The sequence below is a fragment of the Microtus ochrogaster genome, linkage group LG1 (assembly GCF_000317375.1).
Source record: "Microtus ochrogaster isolate Prairie Vole_2 linkage group LG1, MicOch1.0, whole genome shotgun sequence".
Lineage (NCBI taxonomy): Eukaryota > Metazoa > Chordata > Mammalia > Rodentia > Cricetidae > Microtus > Microtus ochrogaster.
In genome coordinates, this window is record NC_022027.1 from 56,393,190 (window position 1) to 56,405,473 (window position 12,284).

Below are 12,284 nucleotides of genomic sequence, written 5' to 3' on the forward strand. Positions count from 1 at the left end.
TCCTCCTGGCAGTCCTGTGGTCTCTGACTAAGCCTCAGGAAAACCAGAAAGGCTCCTCATCCTCAGACGTGGCCGCTAGCAGCAGCTTGGAGGGAAAGCATCAGCACCAGGCTGGTGAAGATGAGGGAAGCTCTAAGACATTGGAAATGAATTTTAAAAACCGAGCTGTGGGTATGGCTCGGAGAGAGAGTGCTTACCCAGCATTCATGAGGGCCTTGGGTTTAACCCCCAGCGCTGGAAAGAAAAGAAAAACAACGTCCTCTTCTGCTAGGTACGATGGTCCTGCCTGAGGCCTGCAATCCTAGCTCTCTGGAGGCTGAGACAGGGGATTGTCACAAATGAACAGAGCAGGGTGTCGCTGTCCTTCTTGTAATCCCAGTGTTTAGAAGCCTGAGGCAAGATGATTGTCAAGATGGGCAAAGGCAATTTAATCTGGGTTTACTGGTGAGTTCCAGACCAGCCTAGGTTGCAGTATGACAACCTAAATCAATAACAGTGACAAAATTAATAATAATAATAATAATAATAACAATAAACACCACACCTTATGAGGCAGCTGGGGAAGCAGGCAATCGAGGGAGGAACCCTAGGGTGCAACAGAAATCACCTCCTCATGCACCAACCCCTGCATCAAACATCAGAGCACGAGATGCCACAGCCAGAAGGTGATTCGGTTCCACACACTGAACCTTAGAGCAAGGCTGGAGAGATGGGTCAGTCATAATGAGCTCTGCTTCTCTTCCAAAGGATCTGGGTTCCCATAACCACGTGAAGGTTCACAGCCATCTGTAACTCCAGTCCCAGGGGATCCAACACCTGCTTCCTGACTCTAGCAGCTCCAGGCATGCACAAGGTGCATGGACACACATCAAATAAATAAATATTTTAAAGCTATGAGAAAAACAACCTTCCCTTGAATCATGTCAGTGAGTCATCACAGTTTCTTTCTCACACATTATTCTTTTCTAACAGTTATATCAGAAGTTAAAAACAAAATACAACACAAACTGATGTGGGACTCCACTCCGTATGCTGTGAATACTGTTGGTGAATAAAGAAACTGGCTTGAGCAGAGCTAGGCAGGGAAAACTAAACTGAATGCTGGGAGCAAGGAGATAGAGAAGAGAGAAGCCATGTAGCCCCACCAGAGCCAGACATGCTAAAACTTTGCTGGTAGGCCACTACCTCGTGGTGATGCACAGATTAATGGAGATGGGTTAAACTAAGATGTAAGAGTTAGCAAAGAAGAAGCCAGAGCTAATGGGCCAAGCAGTGATTTAAATAATACAGTTTCTGCGTGGTTATTTTGGGTATGAGCTGCCAGGCAGTAGGGAAACCAACAAGCAGCCATCACTCCAACAAGATGGAAAAATTATCATCAACTTTCTCTTTTTATTCTGCCATTTAACAGACAGGCAGCCGTCAGACAGTCAAGCATCCCTGAGGGTTTACACAGGGGTGTTCTATTGTGGCAGGGTGAGCTCACATTCTCCTGTGATTGGTCAGATGTAAATCAGTCTCTCTCTCCCTCTTTGTGCTGTGTGTGTGTGTGTGTGTGTGTGTGTGTGTGTGTGTGTGTATGTATACACATGTGGGGATGTCAGCACTCACCTTCTACTTTGTTTTGGGTGGTTTCTCTTGTTCCTGCTGCTGGTTCTCGGGGGTCTCCTGTGGGTTTCCCTTCCCACCCTTTCCATGACCTTGTTGGGTTAGAGTTATATACTCCACGTTTGGCCTCACATGAGTCCTAGGGATATGAACTCTAGGACCTGTGTTTGCATGGCAAGTGCTTTGTCCTCCGAGTCCAAATACTGTTCACCCTTTAGTCTTAGTCAACAACCACCTCCTCAGTGAAGCCCATCCAGTGGTCACCACCCAATGGTCACCACCCAGTGGTCTTTAGGAGCTCCTGGTTCTGGGCCACCTTATAAACTGTTTAAACCTCTTTCAGTGATTCCTATTTTGCTTTGTGATTGGTCTCATTCATCTTAAGACATCTTTTTAGCATCTCTTACTTTTGTTATATTGGGGGGGGGTTGTTTTCAACGTCGGGTGTTGCTTTTTGTCCAAACACAGCCCAGGAGTGGAGTCTCGTGAGAAGGAGAAGTCTGAGCGCTTGGGAGAACACTCCAAAAAAACAAACAGGAGCCTTGTGGCCTCGGTTTCTTCAAAACACAGAACTGTCCTCGGGATGTGCTTCCACGCTCCTCCCAGGTGGAGCCTATGGGCGCGAGTTTACCTTCGATTGCTCATTACTGCTTACTGGTGCTATTCAATTGAATATTCAAACTACCTTTATAATCCTCTATGGACAAACGTGTTTCTGCCACGTTTAGTGTGTCCTTGTGATTGCACACAGCTTGAACTCTTGAGAATTTCACCCACGTGGTGCTGCTTAACCCTCAGAGTATGAACGATCTGATGCTCTGCTCCGTTCTCCCCAGTCCCACTGCCCCTAGAGTGGTGACAGTTATTTGGGCACAGTCCACATTTGGGAGGGGCAGGGAAGAGCATTCTCTCTCTCTCTCTCTCTCTCTCTCTCTCTCTCTCTCTCTCCCTCACTTCCCCTCCCTTCCTCCCTCCCTCCCCTCCCCCCTCTCTCCAATCTCTCCACACTCACTTTTTCTCTTTCTTGTCAAAATTTCCTTTAAGTAGATAAGACTATAATACTGGACATAGATTTGATAAATTTTAGTGTTTGCCTTTGTGTTGCCAGGTGCTGGGCTCAGTAACCATAACAGATGTGTGGAAGACCCTCCTCTGCTAGTAGATGTGGGGAACACCCTCCTTTGCCAGTAGAAGCCGGTAGAAGTTACAGTGTATCTCCATTATCCGGCTGGCCACCTCTGCTCTCCAGACAGTAACCCTCACAAGGTCAAAGACTAGGCTGTTTCTCCACTTATCCTCCTGAGAGACTCCAAGGTAGCCCTGCGCCCTAGAGGACACAGGAGGGCACAGAAAGAGACCGCGTCTCTCACGAGGGCACAATTTTGCTTTAACAGTTCCTTCACCAAATGACCTGATTCCTGCATCAGGAAGCAGAAAGCCCCAGGGAAGGGGTGGGTTTGTGTGATAATTCTTCTCTTGTGGGACCAGGGGAGAGAGAAATCATTCTCCTCAAAGCTGAGTGCTTCCTCTGAAACCACGGGGTCTCAAAAGGATCACCTTTCAAAGGCTTTTACAAGGCAAGAAGGGCTTTCAAATTTCAAGTCTTTTGACGAAATCCACAAGCCACTCTGGCAATGTTATCCTTGCTACGTCTGCCCTATTCATAAAATGATAAAGCCTTTGAGAGCTCCAACTTTTACCTGGATTCCAGGAACAAGAGGGTTAAATGCTCAGTCCAAACAAGGACAGGGGAGGGAGGCACCCGTGGGGCCCTTTGATTAGTACTTCCAAGTTAGACATCACAGAAGAGTTTTAAAGACCCCTTGGTGAAGTGTGCAGTTCCTGTGAGCAAACACTGACCTTTGAACCCTTGAGGTCAACATAAAGCTGCTGTTTGAAGGAATACTCCCCACCCCTACGAGTGGACAGAAGAAGTACCGGCCCAGCTACAACAAAGGCCTCTGTCAGTCTGGGGCTTTTAGCCATTAAATATACATAGATGCCATACCCCAGACACCAGCATTGCTCCCTGGGGGAAACCAAAACGGTTCTCCCTTTGTGAAGCTGTTCAAACACCAGGGCTTAGCAACACAGTTCAAGGAAATTGCTCTCTCCCTCACCAAACTGTGGCTGCCAGGTGGACTCAGGGGTGGAGTTCCAGAGGCTGATGCTTTCGGCCCTATGGGCTTCTGAGTAGGCCGCAAAGCTAGTCTAGGCTTCTCTGCTGCCTCCTGCTTCCTGGCCTTAACAGGAAAATCAATCAAGAATTCTTCATCTTCCTGTTTGCCTTTCTCTTCCTTCTCCCCTTGAATGCCGTTGAAATGAAAGCGCTCAGGATCGAATTGAAAATAGCATTAAGTAGCCGCTTCAGGCTCTCCTTCCCGGTGCCCAGGCCGCTCCTGAATCCTCCCTAAGGGTCTCTGCCCCTAACACTGAAGGGTTCGGCCTCCTCAGAGCCTGGGAATGTGATGCTAACCCGGACACATCATTCCCCTTGCCTGGCCAGGAGGCAGTGTCGATGGGGGTGTGTGTGTCCTGTAGCAGGGGTGTGAGGGAGAGGAGTGGGGGTGCCGATGGCAGGAGACAGGTATGCTGTAACATGGCTGCTGCCCATCAAAAGCTCGCTCCGGCCTCGCCACACCTGACCCCAGCAGCCAGGCTTCTTAAGCAGCTGAGGAGGGCTCTTACCACCTCCCCTAACCCGGAACGATCTGACTCGGACTGAGGAAGCTAAGGAGGGGTGATTAAAAAAAAAAAAAAAAGTACACGGAAGCCGAGGCATTTACAGAGTCCCAGATTTCTTATCTTCAGGGCTTCCTGGAGCATCGACTTCCTTTGCCCCCACCGGTACTTGCCCTTAAAGAGTTCCCCTTCCGTTGTGTACAGCGAGATAAGCACGTTTACAAAGACGGCAGGCCCCTCTCTTCTAGATAGTCTCCCTTCATCTGCTCCCACCCTCTCCACCAAGGTCTAGTACTAATATTAATGTGGTCAGAATTAATGCTACTCATCTTAAAAAAAAAACAAAACTTACTATAAACACAAATCGAGGGACACACAGTACGACAAAATTGCCTTGATTTGTAATCACCAAATATATCACGATCATGAAAGGCAAAGCAAGAAACCCATTTTTAAAGGACAGGCTAAAGGGATGTGACTCCAGCTTGAGATGCCGGTGTCCTTCGACTTCAAAGTGGGCGGTTGGTGGAGCGCAGGGTGAGAAGGCAGCATTGACCATTCCTGACTTCCTGGTTTTAATAACTGTGAGATTGTGTGGGTGAACACTATCCTAAGTTTTCTTTAAGGTGGTGATTAAGAGGGAGAATATTCTGTATCCAGCAAACCCATTTTCAGGAATTAGACCCAAATAGTGATTTTTTTTTTTTTTTTTGAGGTTGGTTTTCCGAGACAGGGTTTCTCTGTGTAGCTTTGGAGCCTGTCCTGGAACTTGCTCTGTAGACCAGGATGGCCTCGAACTCAGAGATCTGCCTGCCTCTGCCTCCCTAGTGTGTACACCACTGCTCGGTGCAAATCCATAATTTTGAGAATTACAAGCTATTTTTTTTTTTTTGCCAAGAAAGAGGCCATTCAAATGCAGTTGTTGTTCTAACAACACAGACTTCTCACACTCAAGAGCTTAAGTGGTTTTAGTTGTTTGCAATAGGAACCATCTGTGCATCAACACAGAGCAACCTCTAGGATATAATAAACGAAAGCACCAACTATAAAACTCTGTGTGTGCACACAGGGAAGGAAACTGCATGTTGTGTAATATTTGACATTAGAGACAGGAAATATGAACGACAAGATCAGAAAGTGGCTTACCTGTAGGAAGAGAAGCACATTAGTGAGGTGGGAAGAAACTTGTAGACTCTTTATAGCTGCACTGGTAGAGTCAGCCTTGGATCCGTGTAAAGGTTTCGTGTACTCATCAAAAACTGACTTTAAAAATAGTAAGGAGTTTCAGAGACAACTGAGCTGCTAAGATCAAAGTGTTGTTTTCCCAGAGCCCCCAATCTTTAAAACTGAACACTTTTATGTATTCGTGTGTCTGTGAAAAATGTAACGAAACAACCGAGCCTATGTCTGATTAGCACAACACACAGAGAGGAGCTGTTCCGGGGACTTCAGCACGCTTGCGCCTGCGCCTGCGCCCCCAGCTGGAATATCTGTCACACAGACGGCAGGGACTGCAGGAACTAGACTCGGTTCCGGAGTTACCGGCTGGTCCAGGCCGGTAACTCCGGCTACTTGGGCGTTGAGACAGGAGGATGGCAAGTTCAGGTGCTGCCTGGAAAACTTAGACCCTATTTCCAAACCGGAAGTGACCAGGGTAGAAGACGTCCCTGAGCAAGGCCGTGGATTCAGTTCCAAGGGCCGCAAGAGGGAAAAAAAAAAAAAAGAAACAAAACCCACTTGGCATGAGTTATGTTAGAGCGTGAAAATGTTGGGGTGTGCATGTGTGATTAGAGGGATGCACAATTATGTAAAAATATCTCTTTGAACACCAGTGTTCTCTGCTACACTAGACTGGGAGAGCACTGGATTGAGACGGCTCAGCAAAGCCATCAGGGTGAACTCGTGTTTAATTGTGAGAAGAATACAAGCATCCTAGCTCAGCCTACCGGAAAGACCTGCAAATACCGCAGTGCAGCCAGGGCCCATGGTGAATGCTAGAACATCTCTCTTCATCTACCGGTGAGAGGTTCTCAGCCTTCCTGATACTGCGACCCTTTAACACAGTTCCTCATGCTGTGGTGACCTCCAACCGAAAAGTTATCATTGATGCTTCATAACTGTAACCTGGCTACTGTTATGAATCATAATGTAAGTGTATTTGTCTTGGGGCTGCGACCCACAGGTTGAGAACCACTCAAGTCTAACAGGGCTAAAGGGCTCCAGGAGAAACGTGGTTCTACTTTTGGCGCAGGGAATGTTGACGAGGTCCCTGAAACATGGCCACCCTAGGTTATAAGAATTGAGCCAAAAGCAGCTAGAACCATGTTGAAAGACTCCCTAGTCTCACTAGCCAAGGGGTGGCCAATCTGTCAACATTAACTTTTACTGTGACAGAAAAAGTTTAATCTTGAGTTTGTGACACTTCTAAAAAGCTAATTTATCAGTCTCATAGGAAGCTGTGATTCTTTTTAAATTGTTTGTTACTAATTAGAATGAATACATATATTCTAATTAGTATATATTTATATATTCTACCTCTCCTAGAGGAAGAAATTTCAGTGGTTGATCCAGTATAGGTGGAACTTTTCTCTCCTTCCTATAAGGATTACAGCAAAGAGTCAAGCTCCAAACAGAAAATTATCATGATTTTTCAACTTCTAGTGGGCCAGTACACCCAGGAAGTGAACCCCAACAGTTGACAGCCTCACAGAATTGAGAGGTCAACACATTGGAGCACCGGACAGAAATCTCAAGGTCCAAATCAGGAGCAGAAGGAGGGGGAGCATGAGCAAGGAACTCAGGACCGCGAGGGGTACACCCACACACTGAGACAATGGGGATGATCTTTTGGGAATTCACCAAGACCAGCTAGCCTGGGTCTGAAAAAGCATGGGATAAAACCGGATTTACATAGCAGACAATGAGGACTACTGAGAACTCAAGAACAATGGCAGTGGGTTTTTGATCCTACTGCACATATTGGCTTTGGGGGAGCCTAGGCAGTTTGGATGCTCAACTTACTAAACCTGGATGGAGGTGGGCGGTCCTTGGACTTCCCACAGGTCAGGGAACCCTGATTGCTCTTCAAGCTGATGAGGGAGAGGGACTTGATCGGGGGAGGGGGAGGGAAATGGGAGGCGGTGGCGGGGAGGAGGCAGAAATCCTTAATGAATAAATAAATTAAAAAAAAAAAGGAGAGAGAGGTCAAGTGCTGCATGCCAATGGGGGCACACACATCGCCACAGCGAAGCAGTATTTCCCAGAATGCGAGGGGAGACATCAAATCCAACTGATCTGGGGCTGGAAAGACGGCTCAGCAGTTAGAGCACGGGCTGCCCTTCCGGAGGACCCAGACGGCAGTCTGCACAGCCTGTAGGCCAGTTCCAGGCAACCTCATGACCTTCCCCGGCACGCACACGGGACACGGCACAGGGTACACAGACACACATGTACGCAAAACACGCATACACACTTTCTACGTTTTATTTTTTTCAAAAAGGTCCAATTAGCAATTTGTAGAAAAGTAGAAGATAAAGAACATTAGTTGAGCAATGGGTGGCATAAGCCTTTAAACCCAGCACTTGGGAGGCAGAGGCAGGCAGATCTCTGAGTTCGAGGCCAGCCTGGTCTTGAGTGTGAGTTCTGGGACAGCCAGGGCTGCACAGAGAAACCCTGCCTCAAAAAAGAAAAAAATAATAAAGAATATTAAAATGGCACTATGGAAATGGGGGGGGGGAGAGAAAGGAGAGAGAGACAGACAGACAGACAGACAGACAGAAAATGAGAGTGACTAGGGACACATAGCAGCTAGTCACAATGTGTGACCTTGTCTGGGTCTTGAATCAAATAAGAAATTTTTTTTTAAAAAAATCGTAACACTTATGAAGCTATCTAAAAGTCTGAATTCATATGATATTAATTAGTATTTAGATATGATTATAGCATCATACCCATGTTTAAAGAGACCTCTTCTGGGGTGTCACACACACCTGTTCACAGAGGAACTTGCATCTGATCTGCTTCAAACTCGTTCAGATGGGAGAGGAGGTGAGTGGGGTGAACATAGGAAGGACAGTGTCAGCCATGAACCCGTAACTGTTGCGGTCAGGCCGCCTTTTCCTGACACTTCAAACCTTCACCCGCCAGCTCGGCTCCACGTTCTTGGAACTTTCCACAATAAAATGTTTGAAAACACCTACTATGCACCAGGCACTAGATTGGTGTTGACCTCAGCCATGAATTTGCATCACAGAAAAACTCAGTCAGAACCTTTCCCCCTGGCTTGGACCTGTGGGAAGGGAGAAGAATGTGGTGGCTACGCCCTTAACTCTCCAGACTTGAGATGAATATGCAGCTTCTGTTGCCAGATTGGAAATTGGGAGCAGAAGGCAGCCCTGTCTAGCGACATGGTCGAAGGCCGGAATCATTACTCAGGGGCCAGCTGCACAGAATGCTCTCCACCCAGGAATCAGGCAGATACCCACCAGGCTGAAACGGGGCCACGTGCGGGTTCTGACAAACAGCACTGAGAAGGAAGCCCCACAGACTTGCCTGAATTCTCCCTTTGGCCCCCGGGCTTTCCACGGAAATGCTGAGCTTTCCTCTGACGCTTGTGCAGCACCCTCCGGACCTGAACAAGCGTCCCATAGAGACTGGGCAGTGCCCTTTGGCTGCACGGAGGGCAGGGGTCCCAGGGTTCTACACTGCTGGTGTTCACACCACAGTCTCCTTGTATTTCCGTGACCCGCCCTATTTGCACTTTGGCTTCGTGGAGCTTGGGGGTAGAAACATAAATTCAGCTGGTTACTGTTCTGCCTGATGGCGTGACCTTTATCCTACATATCTGGGATGTTTTCTCAAAGAATAAAAGAAAAAAAAATGGCTTTATCAAAGACACATTAATACCGTGGAGACGTCTGGGGGAGGAGTGTATTTGGACGCAGGTCCCCCTGATGGCGCCTGACTAGCGAGTGGCTTGCAACGGGTCAGGGTTTCTGTGGGAACCAGGATGGCTGTTGACTCATATTCTTTATCCCATCATTGCCTACGGAAAGGAAGTCTACCTTGAGCAGCTCCCAGGGCAGGTTGGGGAGAAAACCACATTTACAGACAACTTCCACTTAGGGTAGGGTGTGATCAGTCCGTGAAGAAAGACTTGGCAAGAGGGAAAGGGAGAATTCCGGCTTCAGAGGGGAAGTCCCAGGAGGGAAAAGTATAAAGCGGATTTGAAAGATGAAGCTAAAGTTTGGAAAGGGCACGATGGTATGTGATCCTGGTTTCATTGTCAGGCTGATGGGATTTGGAGTCACCTAGGAGACACAGCCCACACAGCTTGATTTTTATGAGCCTCAGCATTATTGCCATTTTAGGTTAGATAACCCTTTCTCCGAGTGCCACAGCTGTTTTGTGTGTTATAGGCCTGGTCTCTCTACTCACTAGAGGCCAGATACAGCCACCCTGCATTTGACCCTCCACTCATGAGAACCGAAATGCCTGGAGACATTCCTGGGTGTCCTACAGTGGGTAGGGGTGTTACAAAATTGCCCCTAGTTGAAAACAACTCACTATATCATGACATCATTCTTTTTTTAGGATTATATGGGATTTGTATTATGTGAAATCTCCAATGTTTCCATATATTAACAACTTAGTCCTCACAGACCCTGGGGAGATACAGGTACATCGTCACTAAAATGATACCCAGCAGAAGAGCTTAGCTTACCCAGATAAACTCCTGCCAGAGATTCAGGGGCCCTCCAAGCCCTCATCCCATAAACCACCAGGCTCCATCAGACAGCACCCTAGACTGACTCGCTGTTCTTCTCTGCCTGGAGCTACAAACCAAATGGGTGAGCAACAGCAAGGGGCCCTTGAAACACCTTCATTTCTGCCTCCATCTAGGCTGGAGGTGTCTGGGGCTGGAGCCCTGCTGTTCAGGGGAGCTTGGGACCACGGTCTTGTGTGTGATCATACTCTCCAGTCATTCCTCTGAGGATGGATCTTTTCATCAGTATCTCCTGTCACCTCTGAGACAGCTTCATCCCTGTTAAGGCCTCAAGGCCCTCATGACCGTAGCCCATGGTGACCGTAGCCCATGGTAACCGCAGCGTTGAGTTCTTCTACCTTTTGATTTAAGCATGGAGGAGGGGACCTTTGTCTGGAGGGATACAACTGGTCACATGTCACAGGACATGAAGGCCAACTGTAGTGCCCCACAGTGGACTGTGCCAATCTCTACTCCAGGTACGCCCCCTCCCCGATGGATCCGAATTCAAATCTTAGTTCTCCCAGTGTTAGAGACGTACAACCTGCACATTACATACCTGTCTGTGCTTCAGTTTTCTCAGGTTCGTGTACAGCAGTACACAGAAGAAAGCTTAAGCAGAAGCATTGGGTAGATTTAAGAACACGCCCTGCGAAGTGCTTTCTGGTGCTGTCCTTATTAATCATTCCTCTCTTTGTAGGGGTTTGCTTGCCGGGTTGTTTCTTAGTGTGGTCTCCTCTCAGCTGAGAATAAATCGGAACGTAGAGATGAGCACCTTGGTGGCAACCAAAGCTCTGAACGCGCCTAGGAGGGCCCAGGGTTTGCCATGATTTAAATGCTAGGGGTCTTGGTGAACTTTTGTTGCTATGAGAAAATACCCAAGGCAATTAACTTTACAAAGACCAAGAGGTTTTTTTCCCCTGAGGTCACTGGTTCAGAGGTCCAAGGGTGCTTTGCACCTCAGTTCTGGTGAGGGTCCTTTTGCGGCAGGGGCTTCTCAAGGACAAGCATTCACTTTTGAGATAGGAAGCCAGTAAACTGGATGAAACCAGCCTCCGGGTTTTACATGAACCCTCTTTTGCTTCCCGTGGAAGGTGGGCAGATACATCTGTGATAGAAGGGCCTCCGACCAGGCCTCAACTCTTACATCATCCCAATGCGGACCCTTGGGAAACAAACCAAGTCCCAGTTATATTGAGGAACTCAAAAGATGCTTGTCAGTTTCCTGCATTCCTTTTCAGATCATGCATATGTCTGTATGCACATGAGGACATGCAGAGGCTGGAAGAGAGGGCATTGGATCCCTGGAGTTAGAGTTACAGGCCGTGGGGAGTTGTCTGGTGTGGATGCTGGGAACTGAAGTTGGGTCGTCTACGAGATCAGCAAGATCTTCTAACTACTGAGCACCTCTCCAGCCCCCTGTTCAATATTTCTGAAGATGTGGTTCCGTAAGTAGGTGTTTGCTTAGGGGCATGACTGCTAGAGAAACTCTCCAGCCAGGATGGGTTGCACAATCTACTCAGAATACACCGCGAGCTTTTGCTCCAGCATGCTCAGCACCCACAAACCCACAGACAAGGACACTCGGCTATCGGATAGGCTCAGCTATTGCCAATTTCAACCCTAGTTTGTTGATTTGGCTCACAGTGAATGAACTTGGGTAGGATTGGTCTTCAGTGAGTCACAAGCCAAGATTAGTCCAAAATGGCCTGAGCTGAGCCTCCTGCTGGCTTTTGCTAGCTCCTGACTTGTCAGCGTCTGCCGCCATTGGGAGCCTGGCCTATGTAACTCATCTCTGGGCTGTTTCTTCTAGAACTTCTAGAACTCTGTAAATTTTCCCAACCATGTAAGTGATGATGTAAACTCCCCACTTAGCGGTACCTACCATCTAGACCTGAAGTCCTAGCTTCCAAAGGTTTCACGTTATCCTCTGGGGGAAGGAACCTAGAGCCTAACGGGGACTAAGTGACTTGCCCAAGGCCTGCCAAGGCTAGGATGGTCAGGCTTTTTGATGCAAAACTGCCTCCTTTTCCTGTTACTGGCAGATGTTGGGGTATGAGAGTCCTCTGAGCAGGGGCAGCTTTCCGTTCACATAGCATTAGCAGAGCCCTGCCATGACAGAGCAAACAGAGTGTGGACAGAGCGCTCAGAGGGACCATGGCGGCAGGGAGGAATGGAGGGGAAGGAAGGAGGGAGGAAGGAAGGAAGGAAGGAAGGAGAGAGGGAGGGA